The sequence below is a fragment of the Lactuca virosa genome, chromosome 1 (genome assembly GCF_052849685.1).
Source record: "Lactuca virosa cultivar CGN04683 chromosome 1, Lactuca_virosa_CGN04683_v6, whole genome shotgun sequence".
Classification (NCBI taxonomy): Eukaryota; Viridiplantae; Streptophyta; class Magnoliopsida; order Asterales; family Asteraceae; genus Lactuca; species Lactuca virosa.
The window spans coordinates 209,653,257-209,668,075 of NC_136426.1; the positions used below are offsets into that span (position 1 = coordinate 209,653,257).

General features: G+C 36.4%; 1 long non-coding RNA gene across 4 annotated transcripts; it reads left to right on the forward strand.

Annotated features, from left to right (window-relative positions):
• The first annotated feature begins 836 nt into the window (after window positions 1-836).
• Window positions 837-3,032, forward strand: LOC145108509 (uncharacterized). 4 transcript variants are annotated; one of them, XR_013708332.1, is made up of 7 exons: window positions 837-1,383; window positions 1,570-1,655; window positions 1,734-1,835; window positions 1,928-2,091; window positions 2,242-2,309; window positions 2,392-2,503; window positions 2,593-3,032. It is a non-coding gene; the product is annotated as an uncharacterized LOC145108509 (long non-coding RNA). The 4 variants fall into 4 exon arrangements; XR_013708315.1 differs by having other exon boundaries at window positions 837-1,016; window positions 1,153-1,655; XR_013708322.1 differs by having other exon boundaries at window positions 837-1,016; window positions 1,298-1,655.
• The last annotated feature ends 11,787 nt before the right edge of the window (window positions 3,033-14,819 follow it).

Sequence of the window (14,819 nt, forward strand, 5' to 3'; positions counted from 1 at the left end):
ATGAGTTTGTTTGTTTTGTATGTATGTCTTTTTTTTTTTGAAGAACTTTAAAATTATGGTGTGTTTTGGATTGTGTTTGGAGAGAGAGAGAGAGAGAGAGAGAGAGAGAGAGAGAGAGAGAGAGAGAGAGAGAGAGAGAGAGAGAGAGAGAGAGAGAGAGAGAGAGAGAGAGAGAGAGAGAGAGATATTTATTTTTATTTTTTATTTTTTTAAATCTGAAAACCAGAAAAACAATTAAGAAAAAAAAAGGAAAATCATATTATGAAGGGCAAATCGGTCATTTTGAAAAAAAATCATAACAGATTGGACCAAATAAGCAACAAAATGAAAACTTTGGAACTTTGGTGCTAGTCCAAATATTTTTGGACCAAAGTGGTAATTTTGAGCAAACCACAGGGACTATTTGTGCAGTTTAGTCTTTTACTTATCTTTATTTTGAATAGAAAAATAATATTTGTGATAAAATCTTATAATATTTATTTATTAATTAAAAGTTTAAACTAATATCAAAATAATTATCACACAAGTTAAAAACTAAATTATAGTATTTTTTAGGTTCAAATGATACAAATTACACAGACACATTTTATCCATGTTATTCTTTCAGAAGTCTCAAGTTTTAATGTTACCATTTACAAAGTAGCTAGTATAATTATGAACCGACGTCATTTTTAATTTCATCATAAAACCTTTTTTTAGTTATCAAAATAATATTTAATATTATCAAAATAAAAAATATACAAATCTTATGAAAAAAACTATGTTAGCGCCCTTTATTTCACATCCCGCCATTCCGCACGCCAAAAAAATTGAAAAATTACAGCCCTTTTCCCGAACCTCCTCCTGTGCACTCTCTTATCGGACAAAAATGAATTGCAAAACCCTAGTCACCACCACCTCTACTCCTTACCACCATAATTGTGCCTTCCTCGATTTGTGTCGCCTGTTAAATGGGGATCGGTTAATAAAATGTTTGGAATTAGCGATCTTGTTGCATGTGATGATGAGCAAAAAAGGTAATTAACCTAGAAATAGAGGTGCATCTGTTTCTTTGAATCATATTTCATTTTCTAATTTCTACTTCCTTAACCTGGGTATGTAAATACTATGACATTTTAACATGATTTATGTACATACTTTGCTATAAAATAGTGTTAAGGAACATTGAGAGCAAGATGACTCTATGACAGTGCGGTAGAACTGGAATTAAAGGGGCATTCACATGTTTGAGTATTCTTCATGATAAGCTTCTTAATTATATTCTTGTTTTCTCTTATACATTAATCATTTTTTATAGGAAAATGCGAAATGAAACTATATTTTGCAAGAATGTTAGTAGCTTCTTTTGTCATTTTCCATTGAACAATGTTTATTTTCAACAAGGTACTCTGTTGCTTCTTCTATCTCGCCTGTTCTCTCGTTCTATTAATTAATCTTTACGTAATTGGCGTTTCTTCTTCTACGTGATAATGTATTGACGTTTTACCAAACATTTATTCTTTATTATGGTTTCATTGGTTGCTTTTTTCTCATGTACAATTTATGGGATCTACCAAACATATTTTCTAGTTATATGCTAGCAATGAATAGCAACAACAGTCACAATAGCATTCAAGAACCCTTGATTAACAGTGAGATATGCATCCATAATCAATGTAAGTTTTGATGCTACATATACTTCCTTTAGTTAACTTATTATGCATTATGCAATAACTATACTCCTCCATGTCTAGCACTAGCTGGGGATCTGACATCGTTTGAAAACATATAAGTTTTTAATGTTGCAATATAGTGAAATATTGAAGGTCTAAAGAATGAAAACGATGAGTTCTTCGGTAATGTGACTTCTTTGAAACGAACATAATTGCATTTCTCTTCCATAACAGTTATATGTTGACAAACTGAGCATGTTATGTTTCCTGTGTAGGCAAATATTGATTGATGAAAGCAGATGAAGTCACAAATAAATTTAGAACCTCATATCAACAGATGTTGAAGAAAACCACCAGACTCTCTAGTGAAGCTTATTGATGTTTGTGGTTATATATAAATTCAAAGGAGATTTCAGAAGATACAAGTGAAGAAATGGTAGTAAGTAAACTGCCATGGCTGTTCATGCTGCAACACCGCCTTCTAGTTTGAATCCCTTCTAATTGTGTTCATCCCAAACTATAAGCATTTGAACATTCTGATTTAATGTGTTCAAATTTTTACTTAGGAACTTGTGTTTCTTATTTGTAGTGGAATGGCGTGAACCATTACTACAAACACATGGACTAAGTTTTTATTGAACATAAAAATCATAAAAGGTACACTGAAATAAACACCACTCCTTTTTAAGAAATATTTGGTTCATGCTGACTGGCCAAGTTTAACGTGACGATGATTCAGGAAATGATATTTGAAGAGCACAAAAATTTGGTAGACGAGATATTGAAATTGGGACTAGAAAAGTCAGAAGAAGATCGAGGCTGCTCGCATTGCTTTTGAGTGCCTAGAAGTTGTAAGAATTTGATTAGTTCTTGTGATTTTGTGATTATTGGCATGCATTATGTTTGAATTTGTGAGTTGCTGAATCTGATAAATATGTAGGGAGTGATGTACCTGCATCCAAGAAGATCAGGTTTGAAGACTACCGTTAGCAACATATGTATTTGATTATTTCTCTCATCCAGGTGCCTAGAATATTGATGGACATTTAGGAACAAGATGCAAAGGAGTTTTCAGGTGCACATCTACCTTGCTTGGCTCAATATACAACATGAATAATTGCATGCAGATTGATGCTTGTGGGTAATTGCAAAAAGGTTTGTGTCAATGTCCTCTGATTCAAGCTTTTAGCTTTTGTACACGATGAAAGTGGCCATTCAATAATGAAATGAATACAATAAAGAAATTACAAATCTGTTGTGATGTCAGCATTAGTCTGTTAGAGAAGTTACAAATCTGTTGTAATAGTTGAGACATCTATATAACAGATGTGCTCTGCATTGTATTAAATAATGAAATGAATACAATAAAGAAATTCTCTCTCTCTAAATCTTTATCTCTCTAAAACATAAACTGTTTCATGGTATCAGAGCTTCGATTAGGGCCTGGTTATCATTTTTCAAAACAAGGATTGAAGCTCAATTCCTCCATTGATGATCACAAAGAAGAACAAAATCAGATCTGAAACAGAGCATCTTCATTTTTTTTTATCAAATGAGTAAAATCTTCTTCCCTGTTCTTCATTAATCTTTCATTTTTCCTTTTTCTTGATTCTTCGTCAACTTATCCTTGCTCATAAGTTGAAAATGAGTGAAACAACTCCTGCTTCTTCGTCTCAATTACCACCGATCACTAATATTTCCAATTTTGTTTCTGTCAAATTGAATGAAGACAATTATTTGGTTTGGAAACATCAAATCTCCTCTGTTTTTGAATCACTTGATCTAATATGATTCATTGATGGAACGTCTCTGCAAACTTCCACAAATAGCACAGAATACAAGACATGGAACAAATTGAACAAATATGTTGAAATTTGTATCAATGCAACCTTGAGTTCATCAATAGCACATGTTGCAGTTGGCACAACAACAGCTTACGAGTTGTGGAAGAAGTTACAGTGCTTATTTGCACAACAAATTTCTGCTAAAAGAATTCAACTACAGACGAGGCTTCATCAAATCAAACAAGGCACAAGAAAAATTGATGAATATTGCAGTGAAATTAGTACTATTTCACAATCTCTTGCTTCTATTAGAGTACAAATTGATGAGTCTGACATGGTGATTTATGCTCTCACTGGATTGAATCAAGAATACAAGATCATTGCTGTTAATATTGAGAATGCAACAGAGTTACCTTCCTTTATGGAACTCACATCTAAGTTGCTTGTCTATGAGCAGAGGCTATTACGAGAATCTCAAGATAACTCAACAGTTGAAGTTTCAGGTATGGTTGCATCTAAAACTGTTCCACATCTTTCTCAAAGTTCAAATACAAATGGAAGAGGAACTATTAATCTTGGCAATAATTGTCAAATCTGTCATAAAGATGGTCACATGGCCTCAAAGTGTTTTTGGAGATTTGAAAATGGAGGAAATAAAGGTAGAGGACGACAGAATTATGGAGGAAATCGTGGAAGTCGAGGTTCTTTTCGTGGTGGAAGAACTTTTAGAGGTGGAAATGGTAATAGAGGAGGCAGAAACAATAGTTTTGGTGGCTCCTACACTTATGGTGATATCAATAGCTATGGAGGTCATGTTGCTTCCTTTCCAACTACTAATTGGCAACAGTCTTATGACTCAAGTTCAGATGTATCATGGAATTCATCCTATCCATCTTCAAACTTCTTTCCTGATCCAGGGGTAAATGGGTCATTTTCAAATGGAGGAAACAACAACAATCCTGGAAACTCATCAAATCAAAGTTTTCCATCAAGCTCATGGAATTCTAATCATTCATCTGCAACTGAAACAGGGTTTGGACCAGAACACTTTGCTAATTGGGCTTCTACCATTAGCAATCAAGACAAACCAAAATATTGGGCTCCTCCACATGCTTATGCTGCTGATGTCAAACAAGGTTCTTTGTCTGATATTTGTGATACCGTTGAGTCTTGGCTGCCTGATTCTGGAGCAACAGCTCACATGACCTTTGATCCTCAGCTTGTTCAAAATGCAAAAGTTTATAATGGCAAAGACAGGGTCGTTATTGGAAATGGTATGGCCTTACCTATAACTCATATTGGTCATTACAATCTTAAACTGTCCAATTGTATATTACATCTTGAAAATGTTTTGTTAGTACCACAACTTAAGAAAAGTCTTTTGTCTATTCCTCAACTTGTTCGTGACAATCCTTGTGTTGTCTCTTTCTCATCCTTTGGTTTCTTGATACAGACTCTTTCAGGACAGCTACTCCATCACATTCCTCTAAGCATGTATAATGTCTATGGACTTTCTGCAGCTTCTGTTAGTCCTTCATCTTCTTCACAAACTCAGCTTTGGCACACTCGTCTTGGTCATCCCGGAGTCTATGTTCTTCAAAAACTTTCATTGTTAAATAAAGAGTGCATGTCAGTTCCATGTAATGCTTGTAATGTGTCGAAAATTACTAGAAAACCATTTGATTCTCATGTAATACATTCTGTTTCTCCATTACATGTTATTCATTGTGACATATGGGGTCCATCACCTCTCTTATCTAGAAATGGTTTTCGTTATTTTGCTACATTCATTGATGATTATAGCAGATTTGTATGGCTTTATCCTCTTACAAATAGGTCACAAGTGTTTGAAGCATTTACTCATTTCAAAACTCATGTTGAGAATCTTCTTTCCTTAAAAATCAAAATGTTTCAATGTGATGGAGCACCTGAACTTATCAAAGGCTCTATGTCTAAATACTTGGAAAGTTGTGGTATAACCTATCGAATTTCTTGTCCATATTCACCACAGCAAAATGGTCTTGCTGAAAGAAAGAATAGACATTTATCCGACATGGCACTAACATTGTTGTCACATGCCAATTTATCAAAATTCTTTTGGGCAGATGCATTTTCGACTGCTGCTTATCTCATCAATAGATTACCCTCTCCACTTCTAAATCATAAGTCTCCTTTTGAGATTCTGTTTCATAAGTCTCCTGATTATGCATTACTCAAAAATTTTGGTTGTCTTTGTTATCCTTATCTTGGTCATTTGAGAGAAGATAAGTTGTCTTCCAAGTCTGTTCCATGTCTATTTCTTGGTTATGCTCCAAATCATAAAGGTTATATTTACTTTGATCCCGTCACTTCCAAAGTTTATCATAATAGACATGTTACATTTCATGAGACTACTTTTCCTTCTGTTTCAAAGTTCTCCACCACTCAATCATCATCAAGTCCTCCACAAGCTACCCTTCATGTACCATCTGAGTTTTATACTCAAGAACAAGTTCCATTGAATGCTTCACCTATCTATCACCACTCTTCTCAATCTTCACCTGTACATCAACAGTCTTCTTCATCATCTGTCTCATCTTCAATAAATTTACCACCACCATCACCATCACCACCACCATCATCACCACCACCACCACCACCACCACCACCACCACCACCACCACCACCACCACCACCTGTTGTCTCTACTCATCCTATGACAACAAGGTCTCGTGATGCTTCTAGAAAGTTAAGAACATTTCCAGATCATGAGGTTTATGTTGCCAAATCTGTGAGTCCTCCTGATAAAGAGCCTACCACATATGTTCAAGCTAAAAAGTGGCCAGAATGGTGTGCAGCTATGGATGCTGAACTAAATGCTCTTCGGTGCAATAAGACTTGGGAATTGGTTTTTCCTCCTCCCAATGCAAATGTTGTGGGTTGTAAATGGGTATATCGAATAAAAATGAATTCAGATGGGACAATAAGTCGTTATAAGGCTCGCTTAGTAGCCAAAGGATACTCTCAAACAGAAGGTGTTGATTACTCAGAAACCTTCAGTCCAGTTGTAAAACCTACTACGATTAGAACTGTTTTATCAGTTGCCTTTTCAAAGAAATGGGACATAAGACAAGTTGATGTAAACAATGCATTTTTGCATGGTGATTTGTCTGAAACTGTATATATGTCACAACCTCCTGGTTATACAGATCCATGTCAGCCTCATCATGTCTGTTTGCTTAAAAAGACTCTTTATGGACTTAAACAAGCTCCACGATCATGGTTTGCAAAGTTGTCCACTGCCTTATACAGTTTTAGATTCACAAGGTGTATCTCTGATACTTCTCTTTTTGTTTTCCAAACTACTACTGAGATCTGTTATGTTCTGGTTTATGTTGATGATATAATCATCACTGGAAGTTCTTCCGAGTTTGTCTCAAATTTAATCAATCAGCTTAATTCCAAATTTGCCCTTAAAGACTTGGGAAACTTAAGTCAATTTTTGGGGGTTCAAGCCACTTTTACTTCTCATTGCTTACATTTAAGTCAAGAAAGATATGTTCTTGATCTACTTGAGAAAATAGGACTTCGTGATTGTAAGTCTTTTCCAACACCTGTCTCACCAGGAAGACAATTGTCTCGATCTTCTGGTATTGTCTTAACTGATCCAACACTTTATAGAAGTACAGTTGGCTCATTACAATATTTGGTTATTACCAGACCTGAGATAGCTTATGCTGTGAGCAAAGTATCTCAATTTATGCATAGGCCAACAGATCGACATTAGATGGCAGTAAAAAGGATTCTCCGATATCTACGTGGCACAATTACTCATGGTCTTGTCATCAGAAAATCTTTGGATTTCACTCTACATGCTTACTCGGATGCTGATTGGGCTGGTTGCCCTGATGATAGACGTTCAACCACAGGATAGGCAGTATACATTGGTGGAAATCTTGTTAGTTGGAGTTCCAAAAAGCAACACATTGTTGCTCGTTCTAGTACAGAGGCAGAGTATAGAGCTATTGCTCATACTGCTGCAGAATTGACTTGGATGGTTTCTCTTTTAAAAGAATTGCATGTGCCTATTTCTACTACTCCTACGTTGTGGTGTGATAACATGGGAGCAACCTATTTAGCTGCTAATCCTGTGTTTCATCAAAGGACGAAACATATTGAAATAGATCTTCATTTCATTCGAGATATGGTGTTGGCTAAGAAGTTAAATGTTTCTTATGTTCCTACAATGTTGCAACCTGCTGATGTGTTAACTAAAGGGCTTCCAGTTACACGTTTTATTCAGTTATGTTCCAAGTTGTGTGTCTCTACCGTGCCTCAGCTTGAGGGGGGATGATAGCGTATATAGCCAAGTCAGCAAACAGAAAAGTAAGAGTTAGTTAGTCCCTTGTGATGTCAGCATTAGTCTGTTAGAGAAGTTACAAATCTGTTGTAATAGTTGAGGCATCTATATAACAGATGTGCTCTGCATTGTATTAAATAATGAAATGAATACAATAAAGAAATTATCTCTCTCTCTAAATCTTTCTCTCTCTAAAACATAAACTGTTTCACAAATCACTGTAAGGTTGTTTGACACTTACGGGGCGAGCTTGCTGCTACTGCTGAGAATGAAAACAAATTATGGTGGGGGCATGCAAAAAACCTCTCAACTGGATACATATGAGATCTCGTTAGATGTTTTGTAAGATTGGATCTTAATGATCTTAATATGTAAGAATTCATTTAGAAATTTAGGTAGGGACTTTTTTATTGGTTAAATGCAAAAATAAGAGTATAATAGTTGTAAACTTAAGATTTTTTTGTATCAATATTGTTGTTTTTATGAAATTTTATTTAAAAAAAAATTATGTAGGAAATGACCCGGTTGTTTATCTGAGAACTGGGATCTATTTTACATATGAAAGTAGTGTTGAAAGGACTTATATCACCCGGTTTGGAGGATTAGAACCAGGTCTTATCTACTTATATGACCGTGTTCTTGTACCCTTATATGTCCCGGTTGTAAAAATAAAACGCGTCCTTTGCAGACTGATTGGAGCAGGTTTTAAAACCGGGTTTTATTTCTTTTTTCACATAGGACTCGCTGACATTAAGACCCGGTTTAAAACCGGGTTATTTAATTGATATAACCGGGTCCTATAAGGCTTTTTGTAGTAGTGATATTGTTAGGACTCTAGTTAATGATTATTTAAATGGTCAATAAATATACCAAGCTGAATAACATGTTTTCTAATAAGTGCTTTTACCCTTTTAGCAACAAATTACCAAAAAATAAATAAATAAATAAAAATCCATTAAATATTAGAAAGTAATATTAGGGGTTTTTATATTATTTACTCGGACATGGTCATTGTCAAGAAACAAAAATCCGTTTCTACAAATTTTTACTTAAAACTTTTTTAATCAAGGAGAAGAGAATTGAAGACATTACCTACGATGACGAGAAACACAAGAAATGTGTAGAAAATCAAGGACTTCATCATGTTGATGTTCAGATGATAAACTATATGTAGTGAGGGGGTAGCTATATAGAACACAAGATCAAAGTTATTTAATTATAAATGCATTTATTGTTGGACTTAATAAGATATGTAACAAACTAAAAGTCAAACATTAAATTTTGCATGCCCATGGTTTTATAGAAATAATAATTTAAACTCAAAATAATAAAACTTTGGATATAGAATTGTCAATGTACATTTATGTTATTTTTGTATCTTCAAAGAGTCTGTTTTGTATATCTTCATAATTAGAGGTATTTTTTGCATTTTATATTAATTAGCTATGTTAATAGTTTTTTGTATCGTAATATAACATTTATACTTATCTTGATCAAAATATAGAAGGGGACTACACCAATCTAATAGAAACACCACTAGTTAGCATGAGCTCGTAACCCACAACAACAATATGTCTATTTACCTTGATTAGGTTGAGCTTCAGCTCCCTACTTTCCCTTAGTCCTTGTATATTTGTATATCTTGGAAAATATGAGTACCACATCCTGTATCAACGAACTACTAATTGGAAGTTGTTGTACTACAGAGTTCAATCATAAACATACCTAAGGTGCCAGACTCCTTGACTTTGTTCTTTTTCAAATCGTCAAAGTATTTCGAGTAGCTATGTTTCCAATGCACCTTCTGTTGGCAGTAGAAACAAATGGCCTCATTCGAGTTATTGATGGGAGCTATCTCATAATAAATTTTCTCTTGAGACCTTGGTTAGACTATCCAACCATGGTCTTTTCCTTTCCTTTAGGATGAGAAATTTTCTTCCTTTTAACACCACCATGGCCAATGGCCAATACGGGTCCAATGGAGATTGAGCCATGAGTTTTCATTATACTCGCTTCGGCAGTTTTTAGCATGTTGTGTAGCTCCATCAAGGTTTTATCTAAATTCTTCATGGTGTACTTCATAATGAACTATTGGTATGAACCAATAAGCAATTTAAGGACCATATCATTGGATAACTCCTTGAGAAATTTGGACTCCAAGATTCTCCAGCATGTTTATCTAATATTTCATCTTCTGAACATGCGTACACAAAGATGCTCCTTATTGAAGTTTGCACGTCATGGGGGACTTTACTATATCGAATCATTCTTATCTAAACTGCTTCTAAAACAATTCCTTGAGCTGTTAATTTATGTTATACGCCCCAAGATTCCTAAATCCCTTTTGGATCTCAGGGGACTGATGGGTTTTGAGCATTCTAACACTCCTAAGGTGTTCATGCAACCCTAAATACTTTGGATCTATGTTTTCTCTATTATACATGCAAACTTGAAGTTTCCAAGGTGTGACAACCTGAAATTTCCAAGCTTGTTTAATCAATTAAACCTATCAGTGTTAGACTCAATTTGCTTCCAGTTATCACTGTTTGGAACCTATTTCGAGTGTTCTAACCCTAGTACATCAAAGGAATAAGAGTTTGGAAATAGCAGTTTAAGTTCTTAACTGCCTACAACCGTAAACCTCCTCAAAAAGGGAGTTTACGGTCAAGACCAATGAGTTTACGGTCATGGTGACCGTAAACTCCATGCTATATATATGGTCCTTAGTCATTTTCAATCACTTTTCACAATTTCAAGCCAAAGAACTCATTCTCTCTCAAGTACCATCCGAATTTTCCCTTAGATCTTCAAGATTGTAAGTGTTTCTTCCCTTGATTTGTTGATATCCTTCAATATCAAGTGAATACACATGATTTCATGTAACATCCCAAACTTCGAGTCCAAAAATTTCATTTTAATTAACGGATTATAAAACATTCATAAGAAAACTGCGTAACAATATATCATTTTGTGAATCAATGTATCATGTCTGAAAACCCAAAACATATAATAGCAACATGTCAGAGTACAATCCCATAATATCTCAAGTGCGGAAAATCAACGCGTGTGTGTATGATGTGCCGCTACCGCACCGGCTCTTTCCCCTTCGCTGAAGAGGTACCTGAAACCAAAACTGTAAACTGTAAGCACGAAGCTTAGTGAGTTCCCCCATCGCACCACACATACACAATACATACTGTCAGGCAGTTTTGGGGTGCCTGACTACCCAGGTCAAGCCATTCTGGGGTGCTTGACTTACCCAGGTCAAGCCATTCTGGGGTGCTTGACTTACCCGTCGGTCTGTTTCACCCGACTACCGGGGACTATTTCACCCCTACCACTACCACATAACACACATATACTGCCAGACAATTCTGGGGTGCCTGACTACCCAGGTCAAGCCATTCTGGGGTGCTTGACTTACCCAGGTCAAGCCATTCTGGGGGGCTTGACTTACCCGTCGGTCCTTACGACCGACATCCGAGGACTATTTCACCTCCTACTACTACCACATAATATCATAGCATAAACATACTGTCAGGAAATTCTGGGGTGCCCGACCTACCCTTCGGTCCTAACGACCGAACTTGGGGACTATTCTCCCCCTACTACCACTATCACATATAACATATCATGCTAGCACATAAACATATCAGGTAGTAGCAAACCTAGATGAATATCACAAAGACAATCATCTAACATACAACTCCTACTGATGGGCCGACATTGTGGCCGTAGACCCACCGCTACTGAAAGGTAACTCACCTCAAACGAGTAGCTGCTGATAATCGGTGCGGGGAATCCCTGACTGCTGCTGCTCCGGAAATCCTCCGGCTATAATTCCCACAAAACACTTAATCAGAATCTGATATCTACCCCTTAGGGTAAAATGACTATTTTACCCCAGACCAAGTCCAAGTCAAAGTCAAAGTCAACTTCCAGTTGACCCGACTCGCCGAGTTGGGCCGCCAACTTGTCGAGTCCCTATCTCTTCAACTGTCCTCATCCACGACTCTACTCGTCGAGTTTAGCAACGACTCGACGAGTTCTCCTTCTGCACAACCCCTGATGAACATTCATCCGAATCGCCGAGTTGTATGAACAACTCATCGAGTCCACCTTCATCCTATGAGCACGTCCTGTCCTCGACTCGCCGAGTTGTATGAACAACTCATCGAGTTCATCTTCAAAAGTTGGGAGATTGCCTTGGACTCGCCGAGTCTGTTCATGGACTCGCCGAGTCCCATGAACTCCAGGTTGAAGGCTAAGTCCAGTACGTTGGGTCACTCCTTTGGACCTTCTACAACCCTTCTAACACCCAACTGTGCTCTTTTGACCCTCAATAGATATGGGGACTTTATGCCTTGGACTCGTCGAGTCCCAAGAACGGACTCGCCGAGTCGATAACGTCCAAGTCCTATTTTCTCGATTTCTGATGTACAACTTTTGTCCAAACGATAGATCCAAGCCCCTAAGCTCGATCTAGCACATAAAGTCACGAACTTTACGTGCATGCATGGGACTTTTGAGCCTAAAAGGCCCTAAAATGGCTCTTATGTTGCATGGGACCTTCCTTGAGTGCAAAAGCAACCCCAATCTACCTTGTGACTCTTCCCAAGTCCTAGATCCGAAGTTTTGACCCCCAACCATGCTTGCAATCATGGTTGGTTACCAAGAATGGCTTATAAAAGCCCTAAATCTCCCCAAAAAGGGATCTAACAAAAGAGCAAGCAATGTATAGACTTTATATCTTCTGTGAACAGAAAATGATGCACCAAACTCGAATCCTTCAGCCTCCTCTTGATCCTTCTATGCTTTTCCTTCTTCCTTGTAGTCAAGATCCACAAAAAATCACTCAAAAGCCTTAGATCTTGCACCAAAACACTTAGGGTTTGCTATGGAGGGTTTCTGGGAGCATAAAGGGGCGATGGGGGCTGTATAAGGTTGTTTAAATAGGGTGCAAACCCTTAGATTAGGGTTTTGTCCAGACAGAGCCTACTCGTCGAGTCCAGGACCCGACTTGACGAGTCCCATACTTAAATCCCGCGTCTCATCCCGCTTCTACTCGGCGAGTTGGCCCTTCAACTCGCCGAGTCCCAAGCCAAAAATGCAAAATTACTTAAATAAAATACATACCAGGAACCAGGTGCTACATTTCATCCGTGAAATATCTTCTTTTGACTAGATCATCAAGTGTTCTTCATTTCACCAAGAACACACACTAGTGTTTTTGGACCTTAAACACCCTCATTTGCCTTCAAATCGTAAGTATACTACCCATGGCTTGTTATATACTTGAATCAGTTGTTAAACACCTAGAAAACATCACGAACAAAAGGTGTTTACGGTCTAGTGCATCTTCATAGACCGTAAACCCTTATAAAGGGTGTTCTTATAGCCTTTACCCTTCGTAAGGCTAAGCATGGTCCCTAGAATCCGATGTCTTTGATTGAAGCCCTTAAAAACCTTCATTTATGAAAGATTTGGTGAGTTTGCGGTTGAATCTCCTTAGACCGTAAACTCCATGACCGTGAACCCAAGAACCGTAAACCTTATGACCGTAAGGTCATTGAACCGTGAACCCATGGGACCGTAAACCCATTGAACCGTAAACACATAGGACCGTGAACCACTTTGACCGTAAACTCATATGGTTATGCCACTTGGACCGTAAACTCCTTAGGGTGGCCATACACCTTTGGTATGCAATCACATGTGATTATAGCACTTAAATCTAAGTGTATCCTATGTCCTAGGGTGTTTCCTTTCATGATTAGTTGTATAAACACTAATTATATGCTTATATGTATCATTATATGATAAATAGGATCCGTGTGTGTACTCAAGTCTTCACTTGGCACTTAGCATCCTATACCACCCGTTCATCCAAACCACTCACTACAGGTGAGTTCATACCCCCGTATTTTCATAGTTTTTACTGTTTTAAGGGGGGGGGGGGGAATACAAGTCTAAAACAAAGATTTTGTGTTATAAGAAATGATTTCAAATGGATTACAGTTATCAAAACAAATGGTTTCAAACATCTTATCAAAATGAATTTCAGTATCATCAAATGAAGTGGTTTTAAGTGATTGTTTCAAAAAGACGTCAAGTCACCAAAATGGATTTCAAAATATGAAACTTCTTTTAAATATTTTATAAAATTATATTTTTTCCCCAAAAATCATACTAGTATACATATATTTATATAAATAAGATTTAAAAGATTTAGGACTGATAACCCACTTTGGTTCCTTTTCCTTGTTTGGATGTGGGATTACAAGTATTAGTTATTTGTCCGAGTGTCATTTAAATTTTACTTATATATATATTGTATATGTATACAAGTATAAAAGTTTATTCATTTAGTTTCAATTACCCTTTTGTAACAAGTTGAGCAAAGGGTTATATTCATTAATACTAAGAATCAATACAGAAAGTACATATAAATTATAATAGGTATAATTTATGATTCACAGAACATTAATTCATGATTCAAGCATACTAGAGTACAATGTTTTACAAGAACAAAGATTGATTCAAAACTATTCAAGGATATACATTCTTTCAGATACATCTTAAAAGTACTAATTCAAGAGCATACTATCAATCATTTACTTCAGAATGATTGGGTTTCCATAACTAACATACATGTAACGTTTATATGCTTTTATGAGACAAGTAGTACAGTTTGTTTAATTCATTTTAAACAATATAGTAAAGTCCTGATATTATAACAAGAGTCTCCAGCAGGGGATCGAAACAATGGGTGTATAGATCTATATTGGGATTGACAATCCCGTACTCGGACTGCTAGCTACAGTCAGGCATACACGCCTGTGAGTGACAATTGTTATCATCAACTTTCAGCGCATTCATAGCGTTGGGTCAGGCCATCTAGTCAGTATGGTTATAATAACTCATTAAAAGATATTAACAATACGTTAGTGTATAATTAACTAAACTTAAGTACATTTTCAAAGTACTAGTTTACAAGATACAGTTTACAAGATACAGTTAACAAGATAAAAGTTTACATAAAGA